The 11,055-nt window shown below is 33.3% G+C and overlaps 1 pseudogene; it reads right to left on the reverse strand.

Moving 5' to 3' along the window:
• Nucleotides 1–10,495: 10,495 nt before the first annotated feature.
• Nucleotides 10,496–10,645, reverse strand: LOC126002836 (uncharacterized; annotated as a pseudogene).
• Between the last annotated feature and the right edge of the window lie 410 nt (nucleotides 10,646–11,055).

Here is an 11,055-nt window from a genome sequence, read left to right on the forward strand (position 1 = left end):
CGTCTTAGTCCAGTGTTGTATAGTTTACAAAGCACCAATTATTCCTATTCATCATTTTGTTCTCCAGTGACAATTGAGGAATTTGTAATTTCAAAGTGGATGCTACAAAGTGTGAAACATAGTACAGTGAGTAGGAGCACTTGTCTTGTATGTCTTCAACCAGGGTTTGATCCCCAGCATCCCATAAAATTTCCAAACTGTATTTTACTTTTACTATTCTATTATGTAAAACTGTTTACAATACAAAAATTTTTTGGTTTTGGGGGGCCACACCCAGTGATGGTCAGGGGTTACAACTGACTATCCACTCAGAAATCATTCCTGGCTTAGAGGATTTTCCAGGACACCGGGGATATAACCATTGTCTATCATATCAGTGCCTGCAAGGAAATCACCCTACCACTTGTGCCACCGGTCCAGGCCCATCAATACAATTTTAAGAAAAGTTTCATGTTTGCAATTTAAGTAAGCTAAACTATAAAGTTTTTATAGTTCCTGTTCTTGGAGACCAATGGTCATTAGTGCTGCATATAGATCTTCTTTAACTCACAACTAGTAGTTCTTATAAATACACGGATATGACATAACACATTATTTACATATTAATTTTGCAAAAGATTGATTATATGTATTATTTAGCATACAAATCACAAGTAATCTATAATTTATAATTAATAGCTTCCTTTGTGCTGTGAAAAGGGAGCTATTAATTACAAATTATAGATTACTTGTGATTAGTATTTTTATGACTAGCATGGTTATTATAAATGATCATTTTATTGATAATTATAGTTAGAAAAATATTAATATAACTTTAAACATCTTTTAAAGGTGTTTCAATGTCTAGCTCAATATCCATTTAATCAATTCCTTAGCTGAAATTTAATAATATATGTTTTAAATTTCTCTCAAATAAACTGATAGTTAAAGCCCCCAAAATGAATTAACTGCATCACATGTTACTTTGTTTTCCTTTCCTATATTATGCAAATAATTGTTTTCTTTCTTCACTTTGTCTATACAGATGCTACATCCATCATTTTTTAGAGCTAATCAAGTTCTCTTCTTTGAATAAATAATAAATTTTCATGAGTGAGGCTTTCATAAAAGTAAAATGAAATGTTTTAGATTTATATCTATAATTTTCTTGTTTCATAAAGCTGAACAGATAAAGTTTTACCATCATGATCTAGACGTAAGTACACTCATGTCAGACTGTGTCTATACAAATGCCAGTTCTAATCCACAGGAGAATTGACCTTGAACTTATCCTCTCCCAAAATCTAAATTTCATTTTGCAAAAGGAGACGATGAATTACTAACTCTTCTTAGGGCCATTGTCAGGAATAAATGTGGTAATCCACAAAACACTTGTCAGCATACTGCCTGAAAAAAAGTGCCCAATTAGAAAAGATCAATTTCTATCATTATGATGTTATTTGAGTGCCAGTATTAGTGCCATTTTAATATAAAGGTAAATTCTCTGTCCTGAGAGGCTTAACACATTTATGATAAAAGAGCAAATCAGGGATCTGGAGAGATATACATGGAGGTAGGGTGTTTGCCTTCCATGCTGAAGAATGGTGATTCAAAACCCGGCATCCCATATGATCCCTTGAGCCTGCCAGGAGCAATTTCTGAGCATAGAGCCAGAAGGAACCCCTGAGTGCTGCTGGGTGTGACCCAAAAAACAAAAATGACAAACAAACAAACAAAGCAGAACTGTGAAATTTATATTTAATTCTGTCCATCGTGAGGATAAATACAGGAACTAAAGAAGAGAAATATATTCTAGTCTTGATGTCATTCAAGTTTCTTTACTGGTTGACCTTTATTTATGGCATCAGAGAATAAAGCAAGATGACAGAGACGCACAATGATATATTTATTTAAATAATATATTTATTTAAACAAAGATGGAAAACTTGAGTGGGAGAATATGCAATGTCAATGAATCAACTGTTGGTTTCCAAGGTGGCAATCCTGCATCTGGTTCTGATTCTGGAGTCTGGGATTAGTAATTAGTTTTATCCTTAACAAGTTATGCCATAAGCAGCCTGCAAGGAGGAAAAAATGAGAAAAATAAATAATTTGAAAAGATTTTTTTATGTTTAACCAAATTCATCATGTTAAACCTGCCCAAAAGCCTGTCTCTAAGTACTAATAAGTCACCTATTAATTACATTAACAAGATATCTGGGACTTTATTTCCCATAACATTTATAATTAAGAAAGAGATAATGTCTTGATATATATGAGAAATAAACATTGCTTATGCTAGTCAAAAAAATACTCTATTTTTCTGAACTAAATGCTATCTTACTCTTTAATGAAAGCATCTCTCACCCAAAATACTTTGCATGAGCATTTATAATTATTTGGATATAGTAATGTGTTACATCTGTACTTTGCAACACTTAATCCAAAGTGGGCTGAGTTATTTCCTCCAAATTTTAATATTTTCCATCCATATGTAGTAAAGGGAAAATGGTCCCATTGGTTGAAAGTACCTAAGAATAATACTAAATGGTTATTAATCATGTAAACTGTCAATTTAAAAGCCAATATATATAGCAAAACAAATATAGTAAAGCATTAAAAGCATTGGTGGTATCTAATTCCTAAATATAGATGTTATTAACACCTTTTTCTTTTTTTTAATTTTTATTTTGACCATATTGTCTTACATATCTTTCACAGTAGTATTTTAGGTACATATTAACATTGAATCAGGGGAATTCCCATCACCAAATTTGTTCTCCCTCCACCCCCTTTCCCTTCGTGCAACCCATGTCCCCCACCCTCACCGCCCAGGCTGCTAGAGTAAGTGGTCCCCTCTGTAACACATCTTTCTTCATGGCATAGTTTTACCATCATTCTTTGCATTTCAGTTTCAAATAATTTATTCTTTTCTTCAGCTACGAAAAATTATTTTAATTTATCAGTAACTAAAATTTGAAGGTGACAATCATTTAAATAGTCTGAATTGAATACAAAGATTCTGTCAATAACTAAAGGTAAAGAATATGCTTTCTGGGTTCAGAAAAATTACTCTGGTTCTGATCATAGATCAGAACTTAGCACTTAAGTCTAAATTCTGAGAGTCCCATAATACCTCTTTCTGTAAATAAGTTATAGTTCTTCTTCGCTGGAAAATTTTTACTTAAGTCAAAAATTCATACCAAATATTTTCTTACATTTTCTTACATTAATTTCTGGAAAATAAATTCTATCAAGGTCATGTTGGTAAAGACTAAACTCATGCTTATGTTTTCCTCATTATCATATTTATAAGTCCAGGATAGTTACACTAAAATTAATGTGAGATGCCTCCTGGTAATTTTTTCTAAACCAATGTACTATACACCAGCTTTCATATGCACCTTCAAGTATCTGTAGTGGGGTGGATGCTATGGACTATATTCAGCTGTACTCTGAGATTACTCTGAGTGCATAGAGTATAATCAGCACTATTAGGGAACAATCTTAGGTTGGGAATAATGCTCCTGACTCTATACCATTTCTTCAGCTCAAGTCTCTATACATTGTTTTAGCTTCCCTCAGCAAGATACTTTCTGTCTGTCAATACTCTTCACCATGAGTACATGCACTTAAATAACTCATCTTGAAGTCTTTTTTAGAATAAACACGTTTAGGAATAAGCATGTTTTAATTAATTATAAGAATGTGAGACACGAGTAAATATACTGATGTTTCACAAAAATCATTACAAATAAAATCAACATCTAATATGATGGCATCACAACTCAATTGGTTTCAAAAATTTGCTAGTTTCATCCACTCTATTTTTAAATGCCACTAATAGAGGTCTTTACTTAATAGCTGAAGATTATGTTTCCTTCTACTATTAGAGTTTATACATTTGCTTTTCATGGGTAAAAAGTAATCCAGAATTATCTTGTCAGTTAATTTTCAGATCTAGCTATTCCCAATGGAAAGGCATTGAATGCCTACATCAATTTCTGAGCCATTTGTTTCATTTTATGCTTTAAGATATGCTACACTTTTTCTTTAAAGTATAAATTTGAAATTATATAGCAAAGTGTATATAAATATAACATGAATGCGTTTTTCTACAGGGTAGATGATGTTTGTAAAGCATTGAATATTTATAATCTATCTCACAAACAATTGAAAAGCAATGATGTTTAAAAATACATTGTTAAGATTCTGAGTTTATGAGCAGCAGAGGTATAATAGGGATTAGGTGCACATCTTGCATATGACCAATTCTGGCTGAATTCCTCAAAAATATGATTCTCTGAGCACAGCAGGAGTAACCACAAGTACAAAGTTAAGAGAGGGCCTTGAGAACTACTGGGTTCTCAAATTAATGACCCATCTACTAGCTCACCCTTCAAAAGTTTTGATCTTAGGAGTAAAATCTCTAGTTTTCCCTTACAAGCATTGACATAGTTGAGTATAATTTTAAATTTTTTTTTTTTTTTTTTTTTTTGGTTTTTGGGCCACACCCGGTGACGCTCAGGGGTTACTCCTGGCTATGCGCTCAGAAGTCGCTCCTGGCTTGGGGGACCATATGGGACGCCGGGGGATCGAACCGTGGTCCGTCCGAGGCTAGCGCAGGCAAGGCAGGCACCTTACCTTTAGCGCCACCGCCCGGCCCCTAAATTTTTTAAAGTTTCTTAATATTGCTGTACCTTAGTTTATACTAAAGTAGTTTCTACCTTACAATGTAATGCACCATTAAATACATGAATGAAACTTAGGGAAAAAAAACTCCAATTAGTTACTACTCAGCTCATCAAATAAGGATATTAATTCTCTAAATACAAACTCTAAAAGATAAACATTTGAGTTTCTCTTAACAGATCTGGCCTCTTATGTAAGACCATCTCTTTCTCTGACTGATCTTTGAATCAAATGAGAAATGAACTGGCCATCATAGCTGAAAAAATAACATCTCACTTTAAAAGTTTTGCCAGAATAGAAGAAAGAGTAGTAATCAAACGGGGTCTCTATTTAGTCCATATTTTTACTTCTCTTGTTTTTTGTTCACATTGTTTAGAGAATAAGAAAAGATTTTTAAAAGCTAAAAATATGACAATCTGTCAAATTAGGTAGCTCTTTATAAATAAATTTTTTATTCTCTTTTTGATTTCTTATTCCTGGGGGGAATTCTGTATTCCCAACTTAAGGAACTGAAATGAAGCCTTATCATTACTTATTTTTCTTTATTTGCTTCATCACTTTGAATAAAATGTTCCACCCCAGGATTAGAAGTAGTGGCGTCATTCTGGAAAGAAAGACATGTAACCGCCACTAACAGGAAAAGGAAATCTGTGCTGTTTCCAGCTTTGTGTCTTTTGATGGCAATTCCAAACTAAGTAGTAGTTGCATCAATTATCAGGGTCTATTATGTATCTAAAGGCCATCTCATAATCCATAACTACAATATTGAAAATAGGTTAAAGAAACTACTTCTTTAGACTTAACTCAGTTTTTACTTTAAATTCCTGAAATAATTTCTAGGCCTCCCCACAAAATTCTGATTGACATGCATATGTCAAAACCAAAGATATTAATATGTGTAAATTTTTAAGTACTTAGAACATATTTATTCAATAAATATTAGATGTTAGTATTATTGGAAATCTTCTACCTGGTCTAGATCTTATAAAAATTATCTATAACTGAACTACTTTCAAGATTCATCTGTTCAGGATCATAATGATAGTACAGCAAGTACATGCTTTCCTTGCACTCCGGATTTGATCCCGAGCACTATCTATGGCTCCCTGAGCAGCCCTAGGATTGATGACTAAGCTCAGTTCTGGACTCAGCCCTCAGCAACATTATATGTAGGCCCTAAACAATAAAAATAAATTTTTATTCAGTAAAATTGTGCATGTGTTTTAGTGTTTTATGTGTTAAAGATCAATAAAAAAAATAAAGTATGCCAGGACAGATGCCTGCCTAAACCATTTTTGTTACACAAGATCAGCTTTTAGCAAAAATTCTGATAATTTTAATTGTTTTAGAGAGTTGTGTTTATTTTCAACAAATCAAATCTGATTTTGATTTCAAAACTTTAGCTCATATGTCTATGCTTATTTAGCCTTGCTGAAAGTACCTATAATCACTACTAAATATAGTAAACTTGCTTGATAGGAGATAGTATTAATTTCTGGAGCATTTTCTAACACAGGCATATCCCCAATTGCAATAAAGGTCACAGCTTAAAAAAATAATGGGGTACCTTCTTGGCCAAATGATTTTTACAAAGCTACTAATCACTTAAATAGCCAACTTGGCACTATTACATTTACTCACGATGGTACTTCCCAATTAGAAAATGTGTTTACATGTTGATGAGAGACATACTTAGAACTTAATTGGAATTGATGATAACACAGTAGTTTGTGAATTTAATGGTGCCAACTGGTCATTTAAGTGACTCTGTCATTAGTTATATAGCCTGATAAAATTCTATTTAAAAGGATATATTGCATCACTAATTATGGAGAAGAGACACACTGCATGTAAAGAGATGTGATGAAAATAAATAGGTGAAGATGGATATTCAAATGATTATTTTATTTATAATCTTAAAAGCATATTGCTCTACACACAGAGTGATTATCAGATCATTTTAGTAAATAAAAAAGAACACTGGAAAATTTAAATATTAGAAAATTTTATTCATAATAATAGATGATCATTTATATGACAAATGTTTGTAATTTTTTCAGTTATTTAATAATACTTCTTTACAATCAAGGAAAGATAATAATCCCAGTGTGGATATTTTTAAAGCATAGAAAAGAATGAGTACATGAATGCTTATAGATTTTTAAAAGAACTTATCTGCTCCATGTTATTTAACTGATATAAAACTTCTGAAATTCTACATTAAGACTACTACTAGTGAATAATGTCATTGGCTTGCCCAACTCAAAAATAGCACATTTTCACTCCAAATATAAACTATATAATAAATGTTTTTATTTTATGTGCAGAGCTCTGGGTTAATTTTTATAATGGTGTGTCACAGTATTATATTAGTGTTCATATACATTTAGTGCTGATTGTGATGATAAAAATGGTAATAATTGCATAAGTAGTGATTTTGGTAAATATCATAATAACAGTAAATATTAGAATGGGTAATACTTCAACAGCATCACTTTTTCATATAGGTATTGTGTCAATGCATTAGCAATGGTAGTTTAAAATCTATTTCTATTTCATCAAAATTCCTATTCAAAAGAAACACATGGCTATTTAACTCTTTTTCTAATATATCCTTTTAATATATCTTTTAGCCAATAAATTCTAATAGAATCTTAGGTTCAAAATGATAAACATTTCTCTATTTCACTAAAAACAATGCAAAGCTAAAGCCCTCAGCCTTTTTTTGGCCCTGTAGACCTCCACCACCTTAACCTGACCTCTTTCAGGTCTAGGCATCAGCTGCCAGTAAACTACCAAATTGTTTGCCTTTGTTCACTCTGATTCTTTTGTTTCTTTCACAGATCTGAAGGGATACCTTAGTTTCTTCCGTCTTACCATATCCATAGAAATATAAATATCACCTCAAATCCAGACCTCCTTCTGCTTGCCTTTACTGCACATAACAGTATAATATCTCAGGGCCTCATTCTATGCCCTGCCTTCTCCAGAACTCCCTTATAAATTGTAACATCACTCCACTATCTGCCAAAATATTATTCACAAGGAAGTAGTTGCCAGAAATTTATGCCAGAGGCATAAACAGCAGCCTAATACAGCATCATTTATCAGGCCATCTAGATTTTGATATCCACTCATTACCACCCAGGAAGCATTAGAAACAGCAACAAAAACAAAACTCAAAGTTATTCAGCTGCTTTGATAAATAGTGACAAAAATTTTAGAAGTTCTCAAGTTTATCACCCCCTTGATGCTGACAAAAGACCTCAGAAATCTGAAATGAAGAGCTGGCTTAGATTTTTATTCAACTCAAAGATTTTTTAAAAAGTTTTTTTTGCGGGGGGGGGAGCCACCAACGGTGATGCTCAGGGTTTACTCCTAGCTAACAGAAATCACTCCTGGCTTGGGGACCATATGGACATAGGGGATTGAACCAAAGTCCATCTTAGATCAGCCACATTAGAACCAAGGTCCGTCCTGGATCAACCATGTGAAAGACAAATGTCCTATCAAAGACAAATTTTTATGATCATTTTGATAGTATTTATTCTTTCAATCTATAAACATGGATTATTTTTATTTCCTTTTTTATTAATATATTTATTTAAGCAATGTGTTTACAAATATGTTTGTAATTGAGTTTCAGTCATACAGAAGTCACCCCCTTTACCAGTGCAACAATCCCATCACCAATGCCCCCCATCACTATCCACCCCAACCCTGCCTGTCTTCGAGACAGGCATTCTATTTCTTTCACTACCATTGTCATGGTAATTGTTAGTGTGGTTATTTCTCAACTGCACTCACCATTCTTTGTGGTAAGCTTCATATCCTGAGCTGGTCCTTCCAGCCCACATCTCTATTGTCTCTGGGTATTATTACTATACTGTCTTTTATATTACTATACTGTCTTTTATTTTTCTTAAAACCCACAGAAGAATGAGACTATTCTGTCTATTTCTCTTCCTCTGACTTATTTCACTCAGCATACACTCAACTTAATAGTTTTCATGTCCATCATGTATAGGAAAATTTTATGACTTCATTTTTTTCTGACAGATCCATAGTAGTCCATTGTGTAAATATACCATAGTTTCTTTAGCCACGTATATGTTGTCAGGCATTTGGGTTGTTCCCAGATTCTGGCTATTGTAAATAGAGCTGCAATGAACATAGGCAATGAGAGGGCATTTTAGTATTGTAGTTTTGTGTTCTTAGGGTATATAGCTGGATCATATTTAAATTCAATTTCCAGGGTTTTTTTTTTAGGAATCTCAATATTGTTTTCCATAAAGGCTGAAGTAGATGGCATTCCCATTAGTAATGAATGAGAGTTCTTTTCTCCCTACAGCGACTCTAGCACTGATTGTTCTTGTTCTTTGTGATGTATGCCAGTCTCTGTGACATGAGATGGTACCTATTGTGGGTGGAGTGGGTTCTCCCCGATTTCCTGTATATCTATATAAATAAATAGAATTTTAATGGAGCCTCTGAATCATATCACTGTGTGATAGTCTGTCCTCTGCCCCCCAATCTTCCTCTTTATTTCACTCTTCTAGGGTCACACCCTGTGCCTCAAGCCCCTACTTTGATTGTCTTATTAAGTGTTTTAAAATTTTCCATTGCTCTCTAAATGTAAAATGGGTGTGAAAACGTTTTATTTTAACATCATAACGTGTTGGGAAATAAAATAAACTAACTTGCAAAAAAAAAAAGATTTTCATGGTATAAGTCTCTCATCTCACTTGTTAATTCCTAGGTGGCAGATTTGGACACTATTTTAAATGAAATAGTCTCTTTGATATCTTTCTTCTCTGAGTCATTATTTGTATAAAGTATTGCAACTGTCTTTTGTGTATTGAATTTAGCAGGACAATTTGCTGTGTTGGTTTATCGTTTCTATGGTTTTTTTGTGAACTCTTTGGGGTCTTTGATTGCACATTGTTATGTCATCTACAAATCAAGATAGTTTGACTTCTTCTTTTCCAATTTGAATCCTCTTGATTTCCTTCTCTTGCCTGATTGCTATTGCTAGGACTTCTAATAGTATGTTGAATAACAGTGGAGACAGTGACATCCTTTTCTAGTACTTGGCCTCAGTAAAAATGCTTTCAGTTTTTCACCATTAAGAATAATGTTGGCTATGGGCTTTTTAAAGATTGCTGTTACCATCTTTTTTAAATGAATAAAATTACTTTATTTGAAAACTTTCTCTAGTTTCTTTTTTATTTTAATAATATCTTTATTTAAGTAACATGACTATGAACATGTTTGTAGTTGGGTTTCAGTCATAAAAAGTACACCCCCCCTTCACCAGAAATTTATGAAGAAATTTAAAAATCTAATAAGAGTTAAAATGAGATCATTGATACTGGAAAAAAATGAAGGAAGTTGAAAAAAAGAATCAATTAGCTGAAAATATTAGGTATCATAAAAAAGGAAAAGACAAATGAAATGTGCAAGATAATTAAATATAATATATGATATTTAGTGGGATATAGCAATCAAAATATTTTCCATATCATATAAGTAGCAGTAGGAAAAGAGAAAGAAAAAGAAATTATTGATGGAAGAGATAATAACTTATCCAGTCTAAGAAGGAATACTTGTGAAAAAAATTCAAGAAAGCTACAGAATTAACCCCCAAAAGAAATTTAAACAGATCATCACCAAAATACACTGAAATCAAAATGAAAAGAACCAAAGAGCAAGACAGGTTACTGAATGTGGTAATAGAGAAGCAAAGCCTCAAATACAAAGGAACTGGTAGTCTGTCAAATGAAATTCTACAGTCAAGAAGGGGAGAGAAAAACTTTTTTTTTTTCAGGGGAGAGCAGGAATGCAGTCCCCCTCTACCACAAATTAAGCAGTCAACTTTCCCACATTTGGGGAAATCGCAGGGGTCAGCAATGGTTAGCCTCGCCCTAGGGAAACCACCTTCGTGATCATGGTATGGCCCCTGCCAGGTAAGTTGAGAGAAAAAAAATTTAAGCCAGGATATGAAGCAGCAGAACCTATGTCAATTGGAAACTTAGTGACTGCCTTTCACTGACATCCTGCTGGCCCAGTTACATTAGCAGATTCTGCACCTTTCTCTCCTTTTATGATATCAAACTCCATAGTTTCCACAGCTCCAAGTCTGTGCAAAATGCTCTGGGTTGTTTCTCTTAATAGCTGTCTTATAAACATAGACATCCTCTTTTGCTTTATTCCTGTTAATGAATCTGTAACCATTCTGAAAGTTGAAACATTTTACAGTACCCAATACTTGAATTTCCAACACTTGCTTGTCCAACTCTACCTCACTCATCCTGCTGGGTCTAATACTGACCCTGGGACAGTTTTTTTTGATTAAGAACTCTTCACTAGGGGCCGGGTAGGTGG

Source organism: Suncus etruscus, chromosome 2, assembly GCF_024139225.1.
Source record: "Suncus etruscus isolate mSunEtr1 chromosome 2, mSunEtr1.pri.cur, whole genome shotgun sequence".
NCBI classification, from domain to species: domain Eukaryota; kingdom Metazoa; phylum Chordata; class Mammalia; order Eulipotyphla; family Soricidae; genus Suncus; species Suncus etruscus.